Genomic DNA, 23,039 nt, shown 5'->3' with positions numbered 1-23,039 from the left:
TCGCACAACGATCTCTTTCACAAAAAAAGCGCATAATTGTGTGGAGTCGGTGCGATCCGCCCGCTGACGGGCGCTCTGACAGGACGGCGGGCACGCGTGCCAGCGTGAATGAGCGGAATGTCACTTTCCCTTTTTTTTTCCAAACGAGAACGCTCTGCCTCGACAGCGCCAGATGATGCGCGCTCAAAACCCTCGCGCTCGCCACTCGGCTCTGGCAGCACAGCTGTCGCATTCATCACCCGGCGTTGCCAGAGCTCAGGAAATGAATTTCTTGGGAGCGGTGCGCTGCAAACTCCTAATGCTCCTTACTGTATATGCAATAAGCCTCCGGTGAGAGGCCGAGGGTCTCCGACACAATGCCTGAGCTCATTCTCCCACCGAGGTGCTGAGATTTACTCGCTTTACGCCGCCGTCGCTTTTCGAACGGCATAATTAGCCTCCTGCACTCCATCCATCCATCCATCCATCATCCAGCACGCGTCCCAAAATTGTTCTATTTGAATGTACTTCATCTAAATTCCCCACCCTGTTGCCGTGGTAACCATCAAGCAACCAACACCTACTCAAAGAGGTCAAAGCGCCTCTTTCACGTTAGTCAAGTTCGACCCGCTGGCACATGTGATTATGAAGCATTAGTGTGTGTGTGTCAAACAGGAGGCTCCCTTGCCCCCCCCCCCCCAAGTGTACACTAAACACTCCCACACCTGGACCCTGCTCACTCTGAGCTCGTTAGCAGCAGATGGCGCACACACACACACTCACGGGGACCAGAGGTTACACACACTCAGACTGGAATGCGCTCTATTTTGGTAATGGGCCAATCTGCTGGTAATTGTCTTCATTGTTGGTGTTCGTTTGGGCCTCGGCTCTTGACCCCGCGGTGGCCTCTTTACATCTACATACAGTTGGGCTCGCCCTTCGACTGGACGCGTGTGCGCGTGCGTGCGTGCACGCTCACGGTTTAATCCCTCCGTGCGGCGATGAAAACAGGTGGAGGGGAAAAAGACTGTTTGCCTTCTGAGATACGAAGAGTTCACTGCCAGTGTTAAACTCTCAGACCGGCGCAGACGGACAGGAAGTTGCTGCAACGCTGAGATTGTTTTTTTTTTTTTTTTAAGGTTTATCAGGAGTCAAACTGCTCATCAGAGCCAAACTGTGACTCTTTAAACTCCTGGAAAACAGCCCTAAATGTCTGACCAGGAGCCTGCGTGAGTGCAATCTGTTATCTCACCAATCTGCAATCACTGAAACCTGTTCCATGTGTGCCAGCCTGTGTGTGTGTGTGTGTGTGTGTGTGGCCGTGGCAGTGGCCATGGGGTGCTGTTTATTTACTGGGGCCGTGTCCCTGTTCCCGTCTTCCTCGGCGAGTGTGTTTGCCTCCCCACTGTTCGCTGAAATAACATCCAAATGCCCCGGCGAGGGAGCCGATGTGCACGAGAGGCAGGCTGCATTCCTGCCGCTCCAGGCTGGGATGCCCCGAGAGCAGCCTCACGAGGTGTGCAGGCTTATTTCTTTACCAAGCTGTGTGTGTGTGTGTGTGTGTGTGGGCACAGCTTGGATGTCACGCTGCAGAGCAGAATCCAACTTCTTCTCGTTCTCTCTCTATTCCGAGTGTTTCAGGTTAAACAGTCCGCCGCCTTTAAGTCCCAGATTTGCGTACGCGGGGGCCGCCGCCGCCACCGCCGCCGCCTGCAACGGAGGCTTTGATGAGTGGCGAGCCCCGCTGCAAAATGTCGCGGGGACTCGTCTGCTTGACCTTCACGTGCTTTGATGAAACTCGGGCCAACTTCGGCAGCTCCCGGCGAGCCGCGGCCGCTTCCCAGGGTCGAGGCGAGCCGGCAACAACAGCTCCTTCTCATCTGTTCTCAGGCCGACCGCCTCCACAAACTCTCCACAAAATTCACCAAAACTACCGCGGACGGCAGGGGTGTCAAACATGAGGACCGTGGGCCAAAAGCGGCCTGCAAGAAGCTCCAATCAGGACAAACCACCAAGGAAATGGTCAATATTGAAAAGAAAATATTTTTTTTTTTGTTTTTTTAAATGAATTTCATCAAAGCAGGCTATAATTCAGAATGTGTTTGCAAAAACACCCATAATGCAACGTCTGGAAGAGTGTTGGACGGTATTCTGCACCAGACGGTTTTTTAAAATTGATTTCTTGCGGAGACTGGAGTCAGTCTCCACTGTACATCTTTGGTTTCATGAAAATAAAGACATTTTCATCATTTTTGTCAGGTGTTCACTGCACCACAACACAGAAACACTTAAATGGGATTACATTTTATATCACAGGCTGAAACGCTTTCATTTAAAAATGTTTAGCTATGGTAGCTTCAGCAGCTGTTTTCTTCTAAGAAACAGAAGATTTTATCTATTTATGCAGCATTCAGTGCCGTTTTTAAAGTTTTTTTATTGTTTCATTGAGTCAGTTCATCATTTCAAGCTGAATTCAAACCAGCTCAAAACAACTCATCAAGCCAACTAGTGGTGAAAAGCGGTACTGCAGGACCAAACGAGCGGAAGCGTTTGTTGATTGTTAATGTGAATTTTTAAAATTTAAGTGTTTTTTTTGGAACACATCAGCTTCAAAACCTGATAGTAAACTATTTAATTCAAGGAAGAGCTTCAAAAACGTCCCGTCTCTCTTCAGAGGGTTCAGTTTGCGTTGCTTTAGCAGCAGTATGTCGTCGATCTGGCGCAGTATCTGATCTCTACACTAAAGAATTGGAACCGGCAGCTTCCCTGCGACCTGTCCTCCCTCCCTCCGCTGGATTCAGCTCCCGCTCATGTCTGCAGCCTCGCAGCCTTTTGGCCCAGAAGGTCTCTCTGCCTCCGAGCTCACCGCTGGCGCTGTTTTTACTTCCTGAAGTACCGACAACAGAGAAACGTCCACATTTGTCAAACACAGAGTTTCGTTTCCCGTGTGAGGAAGCGGTTTATGAAATCTTTCAGCCTCTTTGTTTGTGGGCAGTGATTATGAATATGTTCAGTAACTGTCTAAGAGTTTCTTACACCCAATTAATCTGATTTTTACGACCTTTTAAACAATCCTCAATCAATCAGGCTGCTGTAAACAGATGTGGCAGAACCAAATCGACGCCAGGCCTTTTGATCTGTACGTTCGCCGCCTCAGATGTGACCCCTCAAACTGTCCCACAGGCCTCCTAAAGCCCGAAGAGCACTCTGTTTTGCATTTTTTTGCCGTTTCGTCATCAAACCCCGGTGAGTAAAGGCCAATAAAACGGCTGAATTTATGCAAATGACACAGAAATTAGAATATAATGACTTAATTAAATGTAAAGATTGGATATTTCCTGTGTTTGTTTTGGGACCGTCGTACTCCCGTAACCCGAAAACAACCAAACGAAGACACGCCTGACCCTGTCCAAACTCTTCTTCCACCCAAACGGGCGCGGCGAAGCGCTCTGAAGAGAAAGAAGGCACAAGTAAAGAGGAGAGCGGGAGATTTCTATCAACCTGCAGACAGATCACACTCTGCAGTTTGCCCGGAGGCCACAGACAAGCTGTGGGGATAAAGACAGACACCAAATAAGTCCCCGAAGGCCTTTGTTGGCCCAGATGGAGAGGAGGGAGAGGAGGAAGGGGGGGGGGGGTGAGGAAAAAGAAAAAAAAAAAAACGCCGCTCGCCGCGCAGCATTGGAATGAAGCGACTTAAAACAAAAGCGAAGCGAGAGGCAGAGAACGCAGAGCCTCGGGGATGAGCTGAGAGACAAGGACAGAGAGGAGGAGTCCGTGGACGGAATCGCTCATCGTGACTTTGCAGAGAGAAACGAGAGAGAGAGAAAGGTGTGGAACGTGCGCGTGAAAAACTCTTGATAGCAGTCGGTGGAAACATAATGCCGAGAAGAGATGTTCGCTCTTGTCTGGGTCTCCCAGGAGGACGAGCAGGAGTTCAGCCGTGCACGAGTTCCAGGAGGGCGGAGGAAGAGGAAGAGGAGGAAGAACAGCAGCAGCAGCAGCAGCTCAGGTGAATGAAATGATCCGTCAAAACGAAAACAGATCCACCACCAAATGACGGCGACACACACAACCTGCAATCTGCAAAACACTGTACGAGCAAAACGGCGGAAACCGCTTCACCGCTGAAATACACCAAAATAACCGTTAAATACAGTTTATTTCCATTTTTCTTCGCTGTGATGCAGATTATGTTTTAAATAAAGTCCAAAAAATGACTGCAAACTCAACGTGAGGCCAGTTTAAGTGATAAAAAACAGTGAAACGCCCAATAAAACACGAAAAACATGCATAGCCGCTGCATTTTGCAGCCTTTAGCATGCATTGCTGTAAAAAACATGACACTTGCGGTTCGGTTTTGGTCCACAGGCCTAACCTGCCTGGTCCAGTCAACATCTCAAATCAAAATCATATCAAAGAAGACGAAGAGAAAGACTCAGAACAGCTGTGAACTGCTGCATCTTTCCGTTTTCCTGCACCTGAACGGAAACAGAGTCATTACGGCTCCCGCTGTCCCTCAGCAGCTTCAGTATTCACTCATTTGGTAGGAATTATTTCTGACCTGAAGACGAAAAAAGAAAAAAATATCAATAGACAAACAAGCAAGAAGGTAATTCCAGTTGCTTCAACAGGGAATCGATGCGTCCTCCAGGACATTCACACTCCAGCCTTCCCCGCTAATGTGGTTCGTTCCAGAACATTTCGAGGCGTGAGCGCGAGAAGCAATCATCACATTTGCATGAAGAAATATGGAATTATCTCACCTCACTGGACCAGAATGAAAAAAAAAAAACATCTCACAGGACTGAATCCTGGCCTAAATGGGTTGTAAATACGGACAATCTCTGCATCGGGACTCTCGCTTTATAATTATCACCTCGACCCTTCCATTAGAACGGAGGCCCGACTCCCCTCCCGCCGTTCTCCTCCTCTGTCATTTCCCCGCCGCTGCCCGCTCTCCGGCGGCGGCCCGCGGCGGCTCGCTCGGGGTTATTCTGAGGTGCCTGATCCAAACACTCCCTTGCGGTGGAGAGCGTGTAATTTTACAGGCCGGAGCGAAGCTCAGCCCCGGTTCTCAGACCCGGGACCGACGGGCGGCCTGTAATCAGCACCACTGCTGCATGAGGCCAGTGTGTGTGTGTGTGTGTGTGTGTGTGTGTTTTATGCATTAAAAGGGGAACAAGCCTGAGCTCAGAGGGGGTTGAGAAGAAACAGGATCCGGAGACGGCGTTTCTTGTAATTACAGAATTTGGGGATTTTCCTGAAAAAAGGGTTTGGATGTGTGAAGCGGCGACGTGGATTCGACTGGAGCCTCCTGCCGAGACGGGAGCTCTGGAAACGGCTCCAGTCGGACAAAACCCACGTCTGCAGCCCTTTGTGTGTGTTTTTAATGTGTTAGTGGCGTGTTACCTCGTAAAGCTTAGTCATAAAATGTGTTTGAAGGGAGTGTGCGCTGTGCATATTATGGTTCTATTTTGGCGTCTTCATGTTTCACTGGTATTTATGGAAACATACGGACAGAAAAAAAAAAAAAAAGAGTTTCTCTGTGGAAAGTCAGCAAGTCGACGATGTGTTTTAAAGTTCGTTCCGTCCCACACAGACGCTCCAACAGCGACGCGTGGTGTGTATGTGTATGTGTTTTTAGGGAAAAGGTGCGAAAAAGACTCGGGTAAGAAATTAAAACTCCCAAACTATCTCTGCATTTTTAAAATTTCATTTGATAAACATACTCGGAACAGAACACCTGGAATGGAAACAAAGAAAAAGAAGTGTAGTGGAAGCCGAAGCCTGCTGTTGGAGGGAATTTCTGGCTTCATTCTCTTTCTCTCTCCTGTTAAATCAAACTAAAATCACTCAGAAGTGACACGCAGGTGATTTTCTTGGATGTATTTTTAATAGGCTTGAAAGGGAGGGCGCTGCGAGGGGGCGTGCTCATGAATGTGTCTGACTGACAGGCGAGCCGGCGGGAGGGCAGAGGCACAATATCCTGCAGGCTGCGGCCGGCGAGCCGAGGAACAACCCAGTCCGGAAGATTGTTTTTAGCATTAGAGCTAGCTAATAATGTGAGAAGACTCGTCCAGAGCCTACTAGTAGGAATGCAACAACATCATTTTTATAAAAGATGAGTACGAAGCATGAAAGCAGATCGATTTGCAGCTCCTGTCTGTGAAACCGTCTTTCGCCACCAGGTGGTGTCGTGAGCAGTTCCAAAGACTCACCGGGTTTCAACACAAGCTAATCTCGTGAGGCGACACGGTCAACTCAAACTGTGGAAGAGCTTTTGGAGCCGACTCGGAGCGAGGCTCATGCTGCTGTTTGGCCGTGAGCCAGCGCCGCCATCAGCCGATGACACCGCCGCCACGTTTACTGCTGGATCCCAAATGAAATGTTCCGACTGGCTGCAGGCCAAAGCGTATGCAGGCAGCGGCGCTGGGAGTGGTTCACGTACCGGAGGAGGCTAAATATCGCGCTTTATTTTGGCGGGAGGGTTTTCTTTTCTTCAAAAGATCCATTTGCAGGTAATAATTTGATGAACGACATGAACACAGAGCTGGCTGGAGACACAGGCTGACTCGTCCCGGTCCGTCCCGTCAGTGCAGTGTGTGAGCCGGAGAGGCCCGCACACACACTCAGGAGTGTGCGATCGTCACGTGTTGGGAAACCGTTACCGTCTGGGCTTCGCAACTTCGCTCGCAATGAGTGTGTATTCATGAGACAGTGGGTGCAGAGGACCGGCGGGGGCTGCAGCCGGTGGGCACCGAGCGCCACACACAGATCACCAACCAGTGTGAGTGTGTGTGTGTGTGTGTGTGCAGAAGCCATCTATCACCGTGACAGGCCGGTGTGTGTTTACTTAATGATGTGGGGGTTTATTTATGAAGTGATGGCCGACGTGTGGAGAGAGAGAGAGAGAAGTGTGTGGGGGGGGGGGGGGGGGGGGGGGGGTTATGGGGAGGATTGAGACAGCCCGAGGATGTGACATTAAAATATCATCAAGGTGATGGATGTCCACACACACGACATTAGAGAGAAGTACAAAAAACAGCTGCGCAACGGATGACAAGTCGTATCTGGACTTGTGAGAGTGCGTTTCATAATGTGTGTGCGCGCGTGTGTGTGTGTGTGTGTGTGTTCCTCTGACTCCTGTGTTCATTAAGGTGTCACATGTGCTGCAAATGTTGTTTACGATTCACAGGGTAATGAGTTGAAGATAAGATGCATGAGTTTACTTGTGTGTGTGCGTGTGTGTGTGTGTGTGTGTTGGTCCTATACGGTGTAGCCGTGTGTGTCTGGCTCATTGTGGCCGGCTGTGTCACACACACCCGGTCTGACCTGAAGCCTGATTTACATGATAAAAAAACGCGGCGTGCGCGTGCAGGGCGGACCACCGGGGAGGACGGAGTGTGTGCGGAGCTTCTGGAGGCGCGGCGGCGTCGCGGCTGTGGTCAGCTGGCGGTTACGCTCAGATGACAGTCATGAAAACGCCGCTGAGGATGCTGGGTAACGAACAAAGCCGCCAGAAGTTTCCGTCTAATCCTCACTTGAATCGTTGAGACTGAACACGGTGACGAGGCCGTCGGCTCCCGAAAGGCCGTCGGACCGGGACGACGTCCCCCTTCAGGACGAGCTGGACTCGCACCGGCGTCTCCTGTCAGGAGACCTTCCCCGCTCGTCCCGGAGAACAAAAGAAGTCTCGAAACAGAAACTTCTGCGGCTTAATTGGCCGTCGAGACGTCCCGGCCGGCCTGTCATTAGCATATAAAGAAAGCGAGCGGGACAGTGTGATTGGCATAATTACAAGTGTGACCTATCCAGTGGCAGGAACATGGAGGACGGGGCAAATTAGAGACGGGGAGACCGCCGAGGACCGAGACTCCCACACCCCGGCGGAGACCGGCACCTCCAGACGACCGCTGGGGGAGTAAATAGAGACGTGAAGTATCGCAGCCAGCCTTTCATCCCTGCTTCTGTTTACGTCGGCTCAGGTTAGCGCGTTACCCACGATCCCTCTCTGCTCAGGAGAGCCGCCGCAGACACACTCATCGTCTCTTTCAAAGCCGCTGGCGGGAGGAGAATGGAGCCCGTGGCCTTGTGTGGAGAGCGCAGGAAGAAAAGAAGCGAGAGCTTTTTTAAACATCCCAGGCGACTGAAAAGAGCGAGAGTAAAAGAGCAGCGCGGCGCGGCGGCGAAAAGGCTGATCAAACAAGGACGAGGTGAGCGAGCGAGCGAGCGCGCCGGCGCTGCGTTCAAGTGCTCGAATACGACGCCGAGAGAGACGACGGATGAATTCAATCTCATTGGCTTCATACAACACACGGTCACCATTAAAACGTCATTTAAAGGCTGAACGCCGTCATTTTGGTCTCGTAGAGACGCCGCAGATCCAGGATCAGCTCACCCGTGATCAGCCAAGTCTGAGTTCACCAGAAAACCAGGCGAACTCGACGGTGAGAGTTTTCCCCCCCGACAGATCACGTCTCGGTTGGTGTCTTTTCTCCACGTTGAAGTTGAAATGTGTGGAGATTCACACTCTTGCTATATGTTAACAACACCATCTATTATCGCCTTCTTCTCTTTTTATAAACTCTGTCCAACTTCCCCATGTTTCACTGTCTCCGTGTTTCTTCTTGCACAGTGTGTGTGTGTGTGTGTGTGTGTTAGTGCGCCGTCGTGAGCGGAGTGTTTCATTATCGGGCTCCTCGGGGGAGGAACCCACGCTGGGTTTCACCGCGCGCTGCGGCCGTCTGTTTTTTTGGACGGAGACTCGCGATGCGATCAGAGGCGGCGCCCGGCGCTCGCTGCGCTTTAATTGCATCAGACTCTCGGTTACCGACCGAGCGGCGGCGAAGCCCGGGCGCAGACGGGCGCCGCGCGGGGACGTGCGATGAGTGGCAAAGCCCGTCTGGGGCCTCGAACACGGCGGCCGCGGCGCGTGTCGGCGAGCGGCTAATGAAGACTGGTTCGCGGAGCTTCGCTGCTCAATGAACACGCGGCGCCATAAGCGAGGGAAGCGAGCGCAAGCGGAGAGGCAGGTGAAACACCTGCCGAGCGGGGAGCGGCTTTCCCAGAAGCCTCTGCTTCTGTCTTTGCGCAGTTGATGAAAAATAAATCTGGCTGGGAGGAAATGCCTCGGCAAATATCTGCGCGGAGACTCGGCTGTTTTGATTTGGATCAAAGTGTGATTTTCTGCATCTTTGAGCTCGCCATTAGAGAAGATCCGCCGTTAAAGCGGGTGATGAATGGCGATCGATCGCCGCGGAGAGTTCGGGAAGGCAAATGAAATGATTCCTCGGGCCGGATCGATGCGGGTTCAGAGGCGTTCGGCGGCGGCGGCGGCGGCGGCCCGGCCGGGCTGCTTCTGCTTCTGCTGGAGCCGAAACCAGAGAGGAGGCGAAGACACAGGAGCGAAGGATGGAAGGAACGAGATAAAGCGGCGGCGCAGCGCTGGAGGAAAGGGTGGGTGGATGGAAATGTCACCGGTCTAATAGATCTCTCCATAAACTAAATGAGTAGGAGAGCAGGCACCACCTCGACGGCTCCCAGCGCCTGGAAATGTTAACAAGAGAGCCGAAAATAGCGGCGGAAACGTACAAGCGAGAGAGGAGAGGAGAGGAGAGCGGCACACGAGACGCTTCGCTCTGACATTTCGGTCCTTTAAGCCGCCGTCTGCTCCGGCTCCCACAGGCCGCCCGTGCGTCTTTGGTCTTTTCAGATTGTCTGGGACGTGTGTGTGTGTGTGTGTGTGTGGAGGACGGCGTGCACACTCACCCGGTGGGGGTCGTGCTCCAGGAAGCGGCGGCGTGCCGCGTCCAGCTCGTCGTAGCCCGGCGCCGCCCGGGCCTGCTGCTGCTGCTGCTGCTCCCGCCGCGGCGCCTGGACCCGCTGGTCACTGCGGGGAGACAGAGAGAGAGAGAGAGAGAGAGAGAGAGAGAGAGAGAGAGAGAGAGAGGACGCTTCGTCAGGACAGAGACGGAGACGCAGAGACGAGACTCAGACGAACTGAAGAGGAGGAGGAGTGACACAGCAGGCAGGTGGAACACGGCGCTTTGACTGTGAACTTTTGTTCAATCCGCCGCCGCTCTTTGGCTCGGCGATGACAACCCCTGACACCTTGACGGCGGCGGCGGCGGCGCCCTGACAGGCAGACAGATAATATCCACAAAGCGCCGCCTGTGAGAAGGCATCAGCGCCTTCCACTGAACTCTCCCCGGCCGACGAGGCGGAGGGAGGAAAAAAGCCCGACGCTTGACGGACGCGTCTTTTCTTCTGGGGCTCTTCATCGCGTCTGGACGGACGCACCGACACCCCGAGGGCGGCGGCGCCGCGCTCGACCTCCGCACAAAGTAACCGCAAGGTGAAAATGAAAAAAAAAAAAAAAAAAAAAACAGAGGTGAGAGAGAGAAGAAGAGATAAGAGAGAGGACAGAATGGGGACGGAACGTAAAGAGAAGCATCATCATGCTCACTGGACCTTCCTGTTAGATAAGCGACACACAAACAGGGAACCACACACACACACACACAAACACAAACACACACACACACGGCAAAACAGGGCAAACAGCTCACGCCTGAGCGAGCACAATCCTTCAGAGTGCTGAAGACACAGTGCTGCTGTTTATCTGTGTCTGCAGAGGAAGCTGCTATCTAATACCGACACTGATATGACGCTTCGTCCACAGAGGACCCAATCGGGGGAACCGTCCTCACGCCGCGACCTGCAGCCAGGTGCCGGCCGGACGCGGAGCTGAGGCGACCCCGCGCAGAGGCTGAAAAACACTGTGTACCAACAAGAAAAAAGCTGAAATTTCATTAAAACGCTTTACGATCTGCAGGTTTATGTAGAGACGCACAGAGCGGAACATTCCTCCAGGAGATCCAACAGTTTCCGCTGGCCGAGTCTCGGCCGACACCCGAGAAGCGGCGGCGTCGCCGTGAGACGTGTCTGCTTTATGAAGACGGATCTGCGCGGCAGCGTGAGGCCCGGCGTGGCGCTGATTGTTGCTCCTTCACTCCGGTTTAACGGCTGGTTTCAAGGCGCAGCTAATCAATACTAATCTCCGTTTCCCCGCACGAGCGCCGCGTCCCGCGGACAACTTCCCTATTAAGATATTCACACTTAATCTCTTGTATTATTTATTTATCCACTTGCTTTTTATTGCTAACCCTCTACCGCCCACCCCCCCACCCCCCACTCCTCCAAACAAGCAGACAGGCCCTCGGAGAAGACGAGCAGCAGAAGAAGTTGCAGGGTTTCGTTTTCCTGCCACCCGTCTTGGAGCGATCCCATTAGCCAATCCCAGGGCCCGTAATTAGGCCTGCCACTTTGATTGAGCGTGCGTGTCGCTCTCCAAATGAAACAACACTGTAATTATCTCATTATGCCGCGGCCTCCATCACTGACGACGCCAAATATTATCATATTAATGGCTGAAGACGCCAGCCGACGCCGGATGAGACGTGAAAACGCATCGTTTTTGTGTTTTTGTCTCCAAAGAAATACAGAAAACAGACGTTTCTCATTGAAAAACCCCATTTCAATCAGATCTGAGAGCGTGAGACGACGCAGGTTGATCTGACAGTGAAGTGAGGGAAGACCGGAGGAGGAGGAGGAGGAGGCAGATGGAGGGAGAAGACGAGGGAAAATGAAAGACGCGTCGGGAGACAGAATGAGAGCAGAAAGCAAACGGCAACAAAACGGGAGAAGACTGGAAACTTGGAGAAGAGTGAAAGAAGGAGCCGGAGAACAGAACAGAACTGCGTGGGAGAGAGAGTGTGTGAGGAAAGCATCCCGCGGTGTGAGGGCAGACTAATTAGGAGGTGTGCGCCGCCGCCGCCGGCTCCGGCCACCTCGTCTTGCTGCGGCCGGCTGATTTAAACACAACACGCTGGGGGGAGGCGCTCGCTCAGGCAGCTTTTCCTTTTGCTGCTTGCACGCTGGAGGTAAGCACACATCAAAGTGCACGGTCAATGTTTGGTTTCCCCGTGCAGACAAATCGCAAACTGAAAAACAGGGAGCTTTCTACTGCTGACCCCCCCACCAAAAAAACAAAAGGAAGAAAGAGGTTGATCCTGCAGCAGGTCAGCAGGATCCCTCAGTCCTGGACTGAATATAACATCAAGGCCCCAAAACACGACAAAACCAAGACTTTGCGTCATTTGCAGCCAATCGTTGTTTGCAATTCTATTTTACGCCACAAGGTGGTGTCAGGAGTTAATGTAGCACTGATATCAACAAGAGAAGAAGTAGAAGATTATAAAACAATAAATCTGAATGAATATTTGTTCTGCTACTCAGAAAATGAAAGTTTTCAAGCATTACAAATTCATCAAAATCATAGAAGTTGTTTTGCTTCGGGACATTTTGATAAAACAGAAACTAAACCATCAGCTATGTGTTGAATGTGAAGTTATTAGACGACTTCATTAACTTCTGAGTCTCCATCAAACCGAAGTTCAACCTAAAGCAGGTGATTTTCTGACCTTTCAGAACCAAAGGCTTCAGATTCCATCAAACCCAGAGAAATCCCTCCTCCACACTTCAGAAATCCCCCGATCCGAGCTGCGGCCGCCGCCGCCGCCGCCGCCGCCGCCGCCTACGTCTGAGCAGCTGTCAATCCCCGAGCTGAACTCGACCTGACGAGCCCCGAGCCGCACGGCGGCCCATGACTCAGCACGTCTGTTCTGGGCAGCCTGCAGACGCTGTGGACAGAAGAAGAGCTGCGAGAAGAAGCGTTCTAATTGCTCCGACCGAGCAGCGAGGAAAGGCGCTTTCAAGGCGCCCAGGACAAAAAAAACCCAAAAAACAGCTTAATATGGAGTCGAGGCTAATGATGTGTTGTTTTCTCCTCGGGCTCCAGCTGCCTGACTGTGAAATCCCGGGCAGAAAACAGGATGATGTGTTTTCTCTGCGCGATACGGGGAGCGTCTTTCCACTGAACCACCGACACCCAATAAATCCTCAACCGAAAATACCGTGTTGCATCTTTTGGAAAGTATTTCAACAATTAGTCAGGCCTGTCCGGAGCCATTAAAGCGCCGGACCCTGTCAGGTGTCAGGCAGACTTAGAGCATGTAATCCTGGTGCCACGGTTCGAACCCGGGAAAGGCGCTCACAGATGTGCCGCTTCTTCCTCGCCCTTTTCTTCCTTTTTTTTCCCCCTCAGTTTCACAGTCGTGCTCCTCCGGCCCTCCCCTCCTTTTCATCTGGTCTCTCTTGTTTCTTGCTCCGGCTACAAAGCCCGCCTCCCCGCTAATAAAATTTGACAAGCATAGCTAACCTTTTTTCTCCACAGGTCAGCCTCCGGCGCGCCTCTAATCGAATGTGACGCTCATCACGCCGCACACCTGCCATCCGAGGCCTAATGAAAATGTCCGACAGTAAATTAGGCCGACAGTGCTGGAAGTCCAGAGTTGAGGGCCTTGACAGGAAGCCGAGGGGGGGGGCGTTATGCAAATACACACCGTCACCCTTAAAAACAACACGCAGGAGTCTATATTAGCTAAAGGATTTCACACCGCCTTTTTTTTTTTTTTCGTCATTAAAAACGAAGCGGCTGCAGAAACAGACCCGGCGCTCCTCGCAGAACCATCAGGAAGGCGGACGCCTCTTTACTTTCCCCCTCAGCTCTCCCGTAAATCTCGGCGGACCACACAGAGAATAGTTGCTAGGTTACGCCGGGCTTCCTCGCAGAAATATTACATGTGGGTGGCACCGTGTGTCTATTCCTGCCCGTGTGTGTGTGTGTGTGTGTGCGCGTGCGTGTGTGTGTGTGAATGGGAGGCGAGGAGGTTCCGACCTCGTGGCGAGCCGCATGTGTTTAAACAGATGCACAGACTTTGTGAATGAGCGTCCTCGTCCAAGCCACAGGTGGCGGAGTGAGGCGCAGAGCAGAGGAGAAGCCCGCCAGCGTGGAGGGTGTGAATCGTGTCAACGGGGTCAGAGAGAAGAAAAAGGAAGGAAAAAAAAAAAAAAAGTCCTGCCTAATACGCCCGACCCTGGAATCAGCTGTGAATTTTGTTAAAAACCTGATGAGCCCCGCACGCCGCCGCTGTTCTGGTGAATTCGAGGCTGTTCAGAACGTTCTGCAGCCGCTGCGCCGGGCTGCCCGCCGCACTGCCCGCTCCTAAATCCCCTGTTCAGACCCCCGCGTCGCTCCTCCACCTTGTTTGCTCTTGTGTTGTTATCGACTGTCGTCTTTTGTAGTTGGCGATCGTGGAGCTGGTCTGGTCTGATCCCATCCGACAAGCTGCCGTTTTTAAAACGTTGGGGGTGAACGTGGCGGGCTGGCGGCGGCGGCGGCAGTGTGGAGGAACACGACCAGCGGATCAATTCTCTCTTCATTTTTGGGGTGTTTTCTCTTCATAACACGAGATTTCAATGAGGAGGAGACCTGGGGGCGGAATCCATCAGAAAACACCTTGAGATGCTGAGGGATTACCCATAAGACTTGTGCTCTTGTGGTAGCTTATTGAGAAAAACTGGAAGCTCTTGATATTGGTGCCTGTGTTTACTAACTGCAACTCTTCGTTAATGTCTGTTTTTGTTCTTTTCTTTTCTCTTCTGTAAATATCCTCCAGTTGTATTCGAACGTATATGTCAATTCGTGGAACAGCAACACGGTCAGGCTGCTGGAGGAGGAGCTACGCTGCATCGATCTAATTTGATTAGAAACATTTAATTTAGCATGTTTTCCAAAACAAAACAAAAAAATGAAGAGTGAAATCCCAACCACGGTCTGGTAAACCAATAACGATGGATTATATGATTATGAAACATGTGCAGATCCTCAACAACTTTATGAGATATTCGTCTTTTTTTGTCTCCACTCCTCATGCTAATGCTAAATGCTGTGTGTGTGTGTGTGTGTGTGTGTGTGTGTGGTGTGTGGGGACGGTTTAATGCTGCGGCGGCGGCAGCAGCAGTGTGTGAGGCAGAAAAGCTCCCGGTAATGAAGTAGCCAGCGCCAGTGGATGAGAGCTAAAGTGGTCTACAGATCTGTCAGCCTGCTCGACTGTGGCTAATTATCCCTCCTCCTCCTCTTTTGTCTGCATCCTCTCCTCTGTCACTTCTTCTTCTTCTTCTCTTCTTCTTCCCTCCGCGCCGGCTGCGGCTCCGCTTCCCGCTCTCTTCTCGCCGCTTCCTCTCGTCTCTCCTCCCGCCGTCTGTCGCTTGCCTCCGTCTCCATCTGCCCGCTCTCCTCGTCCAGCCTCCCCTTCCTTCTTCTCTGGATCCTCTCGTCTTCCGGATCAGACCGGCCGTCTGCGGCTCAGGCTTTCATTTGCAAGTCAATCGCGGGTTTTCTGTCTGAGAGTTTAAGTTGAGGGAAGTTTTAATGCGGCCGGGCATTATTCCATTTGGGAAGCGATACATTTGCATGTGAGCCTCTTCAGAGTTCCTCCTGTCGGCTCTCAAACGGCCCTCACAGCCTCTGTCTCGCGAGGCTGCGCGCCGGCGACCGGCTGGAATAACCGTTTAACGTGATCGATTAACCGGCGGACGACAGGAGCAGTCCCGACCCGAACGCTGCGCGCACGCTGAAACAACGGAGAGGACGAGAGCGGCATGAATCATGCATGCCGCTGGCGCGCGCGCGCGCGCGCGTGTGTGTGTGTGCGTGCGTGCGCATGCGGCGCGAGGGCGGAACCGCGGCGTGAGCGAGCGGCCATGTTTAATGCATCATCCTGTTTGGCAGAGCATGAATGCAGATATGAGGAAACACTCTCTCACTCATGCCAGGCGGGTCACGGTCGCTGACCTTGTGTGTGTGTGTGTACACACACACACACAACACACACACACACACACAGTTGGCTTCGTGTATCTACACATGCAAATGTTCCACACACACACACACACTGGAAAAACAGAGAAACGCACAGAAGTAGCCGTGAGCTGAAATCAAGACGGCGGCGGCAGCTGAATGCTAATGGCGCCGGTCCGGCTCCCACGCCGGCCTCTCACCTGTCGGCCTGCGTCTGGGGCGCGGGCGGGGCTTGTTGACCTTGGCGTAGAGCCCGTCCAGCTCGTCGGGGACGGCGGGTGGCGGGTTGGCCGGGGACGGCGTGCGGGCGAGGTACGACTGGGGCGACGGCGGCGCGCGGAAGTTGTTGATGCGGGCGTAGTTGGGGGTCGCTGTCGTCGTCCTCCATGTCGGGCGTGGCGTGCCCGGACTGCGCGTGCGCGTAGCGCGGGTCGTAACTGAGGAGAGATCGTAGTTTTTAACAGCTGTGTTGTGTGTGTGTGGAGAGTGTGTGTGCGAGGTGTGTGTGTTTCGCCCGGCTCACCCGTCCAGGCGGCCCGGGAGCCGCTCCAGCTCCTCCTCGCTCAGAGCCTCCAGTTTGCTCTTGGACGTTTTTGGCGCCGTCTTGCTCTTGTCTTCTTTCTTCCTGCCAAACCTGGACGACACAGAGGGGACGAATCAGAGCTTTCCCCCCCCCCGGCGGACCCGAACGCCGGGCCGCGGTCCGATCGAAACCTCCCTCAGACACTCCCAGCTGCTCTCAACCTCGCCGAGCAAACATGCAATCAGAGCGCGTTGCAGATTTGCTGAAATATTGCCGAAAATTTAGTTTTTTTTCTCCCACACCAGATAAGTCAAATTAACCGAAAATCTGTTTGCTGATTTGACTTGCCTTCGAGTTGTTGAATATTTTGGAATCAGACACAGAAGGGAAAAAAAAAAAAAAAAAATGTAATTAAGACAAAATCCTTTACGATAACGCGGGAGTTTTCATCCTCGTGCTCGGCAGTGAAACGGCTTAATGAGTCACAGAGAGGAACTGGAAATCTGCATAAAGAACACAGAGTAACAGCAGGTAATCTTCACTATTAAAATGCAAATAGAGTGATAAGTGGTGCGCGCACGTGTGTGTGTGTGCGTGTGTGTGTGTCTTGTATTTCTTCAAAAGTGTAATTGAAATTTGGTTTCGTCATGGGTTGTGAATACAGTTGGGGCTGTATCGGGGTTTCAGCGGTTCACGCTCCGTTTGGATTAAGGATGAATCCTTCCCGCGTTCAGTGTCGGGAAAGTTTCCCGTTCCACGGCAACGCTGTTGAAACAATGTCAGTTTCCATGGAAACGGCAGAACAACAACAACGTTCTTGTCGTCCATCGACTGAAACGCTCAGGGAGACATGAGGACGTCCACGCCCGGTCTCGAACCGGGGTCTTCCTCTCGGTGAGTTTACGGCGCGAAGCACTGCGGCGTCGGGCTGGCCCGCGAGTTATTTCAAAGGTGAAGTTTAGACGAGAGTCTCTTCGTGATGAAACGCGTCGATCAGACGCCGGAGCTGACAGGAGCGGATGAAAGAGACACTCGGACTGCCACAACACTGCACACACACCACACACACACACACACACACACACACACTCTCCAAATGTTGACACGCTGGTGCACGCTCACCCACTGCGCGCGTTCATTAGCGGCTCTGCCTGGAAAAAGACTGCTTAATGACAGATATGGTTATAATGTCACAGCAGGCGCTGACGATCCGCACCGCGTGTGTGTGTGTGTGTGTGTGTGTGTGTGTGTGTGTGTGTGTGTGGGCACATGAAAAAGGGCTATAGCTGTCACACGGCATATGGAGCATGAATATTTCAGCATTGTGTCCAATAAAGTAGCTGTTGCGCCGCAGCTGTGTTAAGCTGTTCTGATCAACTTTGGCCATTACGACCGTCGTCTTATCATTCAGAGGAGCGTCGCCCCTCGGTTTGCAGGAAGAAGAAGAAGAAGAAGAAAAAAAAAACACACACTCGTCACCTCGACTCCAGCTATAATGAAGCCGCCGAGCACATTTTCAGGAATTAGCCGAGGTCTTTAGCTGTAAATATTCATATTGCTCCATCTCTGCTTCGCGTCGGCCTCTCCATCCCTCCCTCTCTCCCCGCTGCTCCTGCTGAGCCAATCTAATGTCTGTGTTTATCTCATTAACAGCGAGGCAATTCTCATTACTGCTAAAGGTGGATACGTGGCCTGATGGTAAACCCGCTGGCCGGGCCAAGTGGAAACCTGGACAGGGACGCGGCGGCGGCCTGGCAGCGTTCCTCCAAAGCAATTAGTGCTGCTTTTTTTTTCGCCTCGCCTCTACCTGCTGCCGCCAGCGGCGGTGTCAGGCGCTCGCGCCGCTCGCGCTCCAAGGGAAGAACGTAAACTCGGAGCAGAGATCGTCCAGGACGATCTGAGTCTTCACGCTGGATGCGGAGCTGGCATCTCCCTGATCTCCGAGCCGTTTTTGGGAAGTTTAAGCCCGGCCCTTGTTTTATTTCCTGAGCCGCTGTAATGTTTTTCCACCTCACTTCCTCCACAGAAACAGTGTGGGCGCTGCTGCAGCAGCTTCTTCTTCTTTTTATTTATTTTTTTCCCTTTCTTGGATCTGTTTTGGATTCTCTAAACACTCCCACATTACAGCAGAGCGAAAAGCAGACTACCAATTAGCTCTCTGACAAGCGTATAGGAATCTGCAATGAGGGGAAGGAAACATCAGCACGATTCATCTTCCCTGCATCTGCAGACAGACGATTATGATAAATATATGATTAGATTAAAACCTGAGGTTTATGTGGCTGCTGCTCGGCTCATCCCACACGCACACACACACACACACACACACACACACACAGAGCCCCTTAATCAACATTCTGAGGGGGCAGAGGTCCACAGTTGGACCGATCATTATATCTGCATTAATTAGGAAAAGCCTCTTGTTCTCTCTGCATTGTCTTGAGAGGAGATGAAGAAAAGGGGGGTGTGGGGGGGGCACGGAGAGGAGACGGGACTCCCAATTAGAGACATGTACCTGCCATGAGAGAGCCGGTTGCCCCCCCCCCCCCCCCACCCCGCCTGCTCTCCTGCTTCCTGCTCTGGTTCCACCGCCGTACGCCGCTGGGAGCCAGTGTTTGTTAAAGATGTCGCACTGCGTATCTTCTCTCCTCTGTTTATTAACTCCGTCTCTTCTCAGGACACCATTCCCCCCCCCCCCTTCTTTATTTATTTATTTATTTTCTTCTGGAATCTGACAGTTAATTTCCTGTCGAGTGCAGCTGGATGGAAATCCGTCACGTTCACGCCAATCGAGGAAGAGATCCTCACACACACACGGTTCTCATACAGCAATATACATCAAGCAGGAAACACACACGGGAGCTCTGTGGGGACGAGCTGGCAGTGTGGGCGGAGTGGGACGTCTCATTAGCTTAGCATTACCCGGCGACACAACCAACCACTCCATCAAACTCTCATTAGGGGAAGTCGGGGGCCGGGCGACTCAGGCAGGCTTTAGTGTCCCACTTAATACACTCCCCGCTGCCGTGCGAGCTACCAGGAGCCATATTAGTGTGGCGGTGGTCATCATTGCCCGCGTCACCCCAGCGGGGCCCGGGACGCCGGCCCGCCGCCAGCCGATGAGTCATTTCGCGTGAAGCGGCGCGGAGATGACAAAACGGCACAAACGCAGACGCTTCGCGACTGTACGTCAACAAATGTCTCAGAGACAAGCAGCCGAGACGGAAATACACATCGTGAGGAATCAGACGGATGTTTTTATTCTGTTTTCCACTGATTTAAAGAATCGTTCAGGATCCTGCTCCAACTCAACATTTTAACAAGTGTATTTGTGGAATTTTCAGGACTGAATGTCACCGGAAACACGACAAAAACAGCAAAGAAACGAAGAATTTTTTTGTGGAAATACTGAGAGTTTTACCTGAACTCCGCATCGGGGAAACTCTGGAAAACAAGTGCAATCATATCCGCCGGGTTATTTCGCCTCGTGTCGGATATGATGGGATGTTTTGATGGGAACGAGGACACACTGAAGGCACATGAAGGCTTTTCGATGCCTCAACTGGCTGCAGCCAGATTTCACTCCGTCTGACTGAAACACTGCTTCTGCTGGAAAATGTCCCCAAATAGTCTGTTTTCAAATTGTCTTTTCGAAAAGTGAATTTTAATGGTCTTTGACCCAAATGCATGAAAAACAAAAAGCAGGAAGCAAAGAATTTTTGCATGGTTAAAAGGTCAGACACGATTGTGTTTTCTGGGCTATTTGACTGTATTTTACATTCTGTCAGAGCGTTTTTTTTCCTTTCCTCCTGACGTGCCGACGACCTCTGCTCCCGTTCCTCTCTTTCAATTTGCCCAAATTTCCATGATCAACGATGACGAGCGCCCGTTATGGAAATCACAAGAACGACGGCGGGACGAAAGCAGCAGGAATTCTCCGCAGCCGGAGAGAAAGTGGACGGCGTGTAATTACCACGGCCGCCGTCGCTCTCGTTACCGTGGGAGGCGGGAGAGCGCCCGTGCTCGGTTCGCCGCTCTCTAATGAGGCTCTATGTGCAACGGCGAGATCTGAGGCGGCCCGCGCGCCCATGTCACAGACCTGACCCCGGCAATTAGCCCGACAGGAGGCGGCGCGCAGCTCGCCCCGCATCAGACACGCTATTACACTCCCGTTTTCTCTGCCAGCGCCGCGGCGTCCGTCCACCTGCAGACCGGACGGCCTCGAACCGCCTCGTCTGGAGCGATCTGTGGAGAAACCAACGCTCCGCGCCCGCCGTTTGTTCTCCGGTGAAGCCTTGTGTTTGCCGGGATGACGACGATGTAATTGACGTGTGTGTGTGTGAAGTGTGTGATTACTTGTGAGTTCGCACACTCGCAGATTTGATGACACTTGTAGACACCTTGCCATGCGTTGTTTGAGGTGAGACACACACACACACACACACAGGTTTAGGATGGCGTCTGCTCCAGGGATGAAAACAAAGAAACTAACGAAAAAAAAAAAAAATAATCACGATTTGAGAATCAAATCATCTGGAAAAGTCTGATGAACTCGACTTCCTGGATTCTTCAAGAACGGACTGAGATGAGTCTGAAGACACACAAACCAAGACCTGGGGTAAGCTCAAGGTGTGGCGCTCCGGGTCTGAGCGGCTTCCTGGGCGGAGCCAGAACGCTGAGGGGAAAACTGGAACTGCTTCCAGAGCTGGTTAAACGAGGCCCGTCCACCTCGGAGGATGGAAGAGAAAGAGCGGGAGAAGAGGGGGGAAAGAAAGCAAAGCGGCGAGGCGGACGGGTGAGCCGGAGCTCGGCTGGGAGTAAAGGAGCTTGGGAACTATATAGAAGGAGCAGAGAACAGTTAATCAGCCAAGCAGAAATGTTATCGCAGTAATTAGACTGCTCTGCATGTTATCTGGAGAACAGCGAACGGTTCCTCCGCCGAGTTTGCAGTGAAAGAGGAGAAGGAAAGAAAGGCAGAGGGAGAGAGAGAAGCGCGGAAACTATTCCAGGCTCTAAACAGACAGTTGGGGCAGAAAGCAGACAAGAAGCGCTCTTTAAAATCAGGGTGGGGGTTCCTCCTCGGGGAGCAGACCGATCGGAGCAAACAGGCGGACGGTCGCCCGGCGACGAGGTCGCGGCGGGTCGCCAGCCAATCGCAGCCTCCGCGCCCTTCCCACCTTCTCCTCAACGCAGTTTCCCCCAACGGGCTTCATTAAATCTATTTACCCCGCTACCCCCCGCCCCCCTGTACGCGCCGCAGCGCATCCCGGCAATTTGGTCCAAATCATCTTCCGTTAACGGGCTGATAAGACGAGGAGGTGAGGGATGAAACTGCAGCGCCACGATGCTAATCGTGGTTAAAACAGCTTCACTTAGGGGGTATTAATAATGCAGGGAGGAGGATATATCCGTTTACTCCCCTTTTAATATTCACTTCTTTAAAGAGTATCAAGAAGAAAGTTCGGAACACATGGAGGGAGGGAGGAAACGGCATTACAAGCTTTTCTACACGAAATCCAAAGTGATTCTCACATGAAATTCTCCCAGTTCATCTCGCCAGAGAAGCAGCGGCGCAGTCAAACGCTCCAAAGGATAACAGTGGAAGAAAAAAAAAGAGAAAAGCAAAGGGAGGAATTGCTTTAATTTCCTCTTTAAATGAGTCTAATTTAGCAGGCGGCGGAGAGCCGGCAGACGCAGACAGGTATGAATGCTCTGCGAGTCGCTCTCCCGGAGAAGAGGGGAGATACGGGGAGCTCGTCTTAATCAGCGGCCGGCCGATCCCTGGAGCGGCGATGCCGGCGTCAGACAAAAGGAGGGAGTGATGAAGAGGGGCCCGGAGGAGCCGGGAGCAGAGGAGGAGGAGCGAGGACAAAGGAACGACGCGAGGAAGTGAAGAGAGGAAGACAAAAGGGAAGAACGAAGGCCGATTACTGCCGTTTTACGTTCCTGAAAGTGAACATTCATCCAAAAGCACACACACAACAATAAAACACAGCGTCTAATGTTTCCTCGTTAATGTCTCCTTGTGTGTTTTCTGCCTGAGAAACGTCATTTCTGTGGAATCCGCTGCGTTTAAAAAGTACTTCATACTTTAAGAAGATCTGGAGTGCAGCCATTCCTCACATTAGTCGATCTGAAGTATCGGTTTTTTTATCCTCGTCTCGCGAAATTCTCGGCACAATCCAATAGATGAATATTGAGCTGCGGCTTAAATGCAGAACTCACATTTTCATATTTTCCTCGTGTTCAGTTTCAGGGAAGAGAAAAGATATTAAAAATGCAAAGAAAGGGAATAAAAAGTGAGAGGGGGGAGAAAAAAAAAGGAAAAGCAGGGGAGTGAATTCAGGCGAAGAGGGGTGCGGAGCGTCACTTTAATTGTTTGCATTCTGATTTGTGGCACACTTTAGCGATTCCACATAAAACCCGTCGCCTGCAGCAATTTGTTTGTCTTTCGTCTTCCCTCCACTCTTCTGTCAGGAAGCGCATTAATATTTAACGAGCGCGCCGGGCCGTAGACTCGTCCTGCCGCTCTCTGTGTGGAGGCTCGTGCACGCCCGCGTCGCCTCTCTGAGTCGGAACAGTAAATACAGCAGCGGAGGCCGACCTCTGACCTCTGAACACCGTCCCTCGGATCAGACAAAACCTCATCTTCTCTGATTCAAGCCTGATTGATGGATTTCTTGACTGAAGAGCATCCATCGTGCCTGGTCGGGACGCGGCGGCGTCCACCGACCGGTACGACCGGACGCTCCTCGGTCGTGACCGTTGCCT

At 52.1% G+C, this 23,039-nt stretch overlaps 1 pseudogene; it reads right to left on the bottom strand.

The window, feature by feature from the left end:
* LOC115383649 (uncharacterized) overlaps positions 1 to 23,039 on the bottom strand; it is a 105,691-nt pseudogene that overhangs the window by 15,415 nt on the left and 67,237 nt on the right.

The sequence above is a fragment of the Salarias fasciatus genome (genome assembly GCF_902148845.1).
Source record: "Salarias fasciatus chromosome 23 unlocalized genomic scaffold, fSalaFa1.1 super_scaffold_20, whole genome shotgun sequence".
Lineage (NCBI taxonomy): Eukaryota > Metazoa > Chordata > Actinopteri > Blenniiformes > Blenniidae > Salarias > Salarias fasciatus.
The sequence above is the reverse complement of the archived record's forward strand: the minus strand, read 5'-3'. Positions and strand labels throughout refer to the sequence as shown.